The sequence below is a fragment of the Rhinopithecus bieti genome, unplaced genomic scaffold, assembly GCF_001698545.2.
Source record: "Rhinopithecus bieti isolate Rb0 unplaced genomic scaffold, ASM169854v2 scaffold_42113, whole genome shotgun sequence".
Lineage (NCBI taxonomy): Eukaryota > Metazoa > Chordata > Mammalia > Primates > Cercopithecidae > Rhinopithecus > Rhinopithecus bieti.
Window position 1 is genome coordinate 619,459 of NW_016818444.1, and position 4,294 is coordinate 623,752.

Sequence of the window (4,294 nt, forward strand, 5' to 3'; positions counted from 1 at the left end):
TACATTGGGTTTTAAACTACAGTTAAATATTTTTTAACAAATATGTATTCAACACGAGGTACAAAACACTGTTAGACATTTTTAATATTAGCATTGAAAATTTCAGATAACTTATTCTTTATTGATGTATCAAGCATAAATACAAAGATGACAAAGTGGAGTAAAGAAAGTACAATGATGGAAATTATCATGTAGTGGGGTTTAAAAGAGAGGCAAATTATTTCCAATTTTAGTATTTGAAAAGTAATCCATGGTCCAGATGATGTTTGATAGATTTTGGAGAATAATGAAAAACAAAGCTGGTGAGAGAGAAGACAAAATAGTTGTAATCTCTAAAAAGTTTCAAATATACAAAAAGAAGCACACATTTACAAATAGATAAACTATTGAACATTTATTGAATGGTTAAAATTATTTTACTTCAAATTTGCCTGGAGCATAAAATAATTTACAAGTAACTCTATCTGCTAGTAATTTTTATCCAGTATATCTGCATAATGCTGAAACAGAGTTATAGAAAGTATTTATCTAGTGAAAGAGATTATAAGGCTTAAGTCTATTTTCAACCTTTATAGACATTTAGGTAGCAGTGAAATGTGTGTTTGATTATAGATAAAATATAAAGTACGGTAGCTGAAATCTTTGGTGGATTCAGCTTATAGCATAACAAAATATCCAACTTTGTTGGCAAATGAAATTTTACCATAGTACTTCTATACACCATTATTCTATTGAAGCAAAACATAATCTGGATCTAAGTGTACGTTGCAAATTTCATTTACTACAGCTTAATTCCTGAATGTGAAATATGTCATTAAATTTTGATAAAACAAATTAATGGAATGCTTTTAATTACATTCCATAAAAGCTGCTTAAAAGTTTATGTATGTGTGTTTATACATATGTGTGTATGTATATATACATATAATTATTCAGAGGACACATATATAAATAGACAAAATATCACCCCTGAATTTGAAAAGAAAATATTTTAAAGAGCAAAATAACATAGTAATACAGTGAATAGAAAAGTATAAATTCTATATGAAGTATTAAGACTACCTCTTCTATCATGTCAACTCACCCATAACTTGTTTTTTCTTTCTCGCTATTCTTGTGATCTTCATTAATGGCATAGTTATTTTAAAAGTTCCTTAATTCCCAAGTTTTAAATGTGATGTTTTCTAAATGTATAACTAAATTTCAATGGTTAGCTTCTACTCGTTCTCTAATATTAGGGAATTTTTACATGAACATCCTATTAGGCAAAAGTTATTTGTGCATTTCCTTTATTTTGACAATTGTCACAGCTGCATATGAATATTGATGTGGTCAAGAAATTAATTGTTGTAACATCTACCAAGTATCTATGAAAGCAGAGCTCTATCTGTACAGTCCCTGGTAAATAGTAAGTGCTTGATGAATGTTTGTCAAAAAAATCAATAAATGAATACAAATTGTAAAGATTTTGCAAAAGTCACAAATATATTTAAAAAGTGGAGTCTCTCATGGAATAACAAAATGAACAATATAAACAGCAGTTGGAATATTTACCTTAAAATTTTCTTATTTTCAATTAGTGTATTTTCAATTGATAATTCTTTCTACTAGTGTTTCTATTCTCTGCTTATATTATGTATTGGAGATCCTTAAATAACAGTATAAGGAATTTCTAGGCAATTTAATAAAATATATTTAGGACAAAGAGAGATGTGTGTGAATATTGGTGACTGAAGTTATAATAAATACTTACAGTTATTTTAATTATAATAAGTGAAGTTTAGGTGGTGATTCAAGAAAGCAGGAAGCATGTATTTTTGTTATTCATCCTTTTGGGTTTAAAAATTGGGTTCCTTCCTTTTAGGTATTCAGTTTTAAAAACACTATTTCCACAAGAGATTAGCGTAGAGCAAGTATGCCATGTTTCCACTGCCCTGGTGACAAAAATATCCCTGTATTCTTTGAAGATAATCAAGGATGACAAACAAACCCCAAACTCATCATTGTTGTGTTTCTGTATCCCTCTTTCCCACCCTATGACATGCAAGAATATAGGATTGTAAAAGGCTCCTATGCAAAATCTCATGTTCAGTTCTAATCCCCAGTGTTAGAGATGGGGCCTGGTGGGAGATAACTGGATCGTGGGAATGAATCCTTCATGCATGGTTTAGCACCATCACCTGGGTGCTGTTCTCGTGACAGTGAGTGAGATCTGGTTGTTTAAAAGTACACAGCACCTCCCCTTTCACTCTCTCTTTTGCTGCTCCAGCCATGTGACGTACCTGCTCCCCCTTCACCTTATGCCATCATTATAAGTTTCCTGAGGCACCCCAGAAGCCAGGCAGATGCCAGCATCATACAGCCTGTGAAACCATATGCCAATTAAACCTATTTTTTAATATGTATAAATTACTCAGTCTCAGGTATTTCTTTATAGTAATTTGAGAATGAACGAATACAGGGTCTCACTCTATTACCCAAGCTGGAGTACAGTGGCACTATGATAGCTCACTGTAACCTCCAACTCCTGGGCTCAAACGATCCTCCTGTCTCAGCATCCAGAGTATCTGGAACTTTGTATTGAAGATCCTTAAATAACAGGCTAAGGAATTTCTAGGCAGTTAAACTAGGCACATGATACCATGCCCAGCTAATGTTTTTGTTTTTTTGTAGAGACAGAGTCTTGCTTTGTTGCCAAGGCTGGAGTGCAGTGGTGCAATCATAGTCCACTGCAACCTTGAACTCCTGGTCTCAAGCAATCCTCCTCCCTAATTCTCCTCCCATCTCAGTCTCCCTAATAGTTATGACTACATGTGTGTGCCACTGCACACAGAAAGCTGGATTAAAAGACCAAGCAAAAAAAATATTCTGTAAAGTTATGTTTGCCTCTTGGTTCAAGCCACTTATAAGAAATAAATTCTCTGGTCACACAATGCAGATTTCAAGCCCAGAATATATCTCGTATTTACACTCCCCAGAGAAAAAGAAAGAATCAATAATTACAAGGCTGAAAGTGATGGGTGATCATAAGTCCATGTCATGGATCTTTTCCTTTTTCTGTTTCTATTTCTTTTTTTTTTTAAGACACTGTCTCACCATTTCTCAACTTGAGAAAATAGCCCTGCCACTGTCGTTTCTAATTAAATTAATTAGACTTTCTTAGAATATTTTTCAGTGCCTCAGCTGGCATTCCTTGTAATTCTCTGTGCAACTTCAATGCAGGTTACTTTCTTTATAGCTGAGATTTTTTAAGTAGTTTAATATTCTGGCATGGACATGGAAAAATAAAATACGCAACAAATCTTCCATTTTTAATCACAGAAAATATTCAAAAGTGTTTATTGTTGCAAATGTGCTCAGAGGATGTTCAGAATTTTTAAAAATGGAGAAATGAAGAAAACGAGAATAAAATTTTGTTTAATATATGACTTGAGAATGGAGAATGATTATTAAAATGTTTAACTGTTGAGACAAAGTTTGCAAAAGCTCCTGGGGATTAGAGAGACTTATTATTCCTATATTAAATGCTGAGGTTGAAAGAACCTAATTCATAACTAGATGAGGATAACCAGATGAATTTCAGATTCCATGGGCACAATTTAACAATTGTTCCTAAATTCCTTTATGTACTACACAATTGCAAGCTATAGATTTTGTATGAGAGGGTTAATTGTCATCTATGATAATGTAGATGTATAATACAGAGTAGCAAATAGAACGATTTAATATTCTCTGGACAATAAGGAAGGATTTGCCTAAAGGTTTTGACTGAATGCATGAAGAGCAAAATGTCTAACACTTGAATATATTTATCAAGTAGACATAGAAAAATTAACCATTTCTGTACTCTTGTTGTATAGATTACAGGGATTAATAAAGCTTTGTAAAATAAGAAGTTTTCCATATCTATATATCAGAATTTTTTAGTATGTTCAATAAAGGCAATACTTTAACGTAATTGATGCTTAGAATGGAATATTCTTTCCAGAGTAAATGTTACCTTCAATCACCCCTTTTTTTTTTTTTTTTTTGTTACACCACCAATTATCTTGTTATTCTCTGGTCTGGATTCTTCTCCAAACCCTTGAACTACTGAAATTGCTTCCCAGATTCAACAGCATCCTCCTCATTGCCTAAATTTTCTCAATAATCATTATTTTTCATCATTTGGCATGTTGATTAGTCAACCCCATACTTGTTGAACTTTCCACCTTTCCTCATTACATTTTTAAAATATTACGATATCCTTAGAATTTTATCTTCTTCTAGGTGTTCCTTTCTTTTCTGCTTTGCT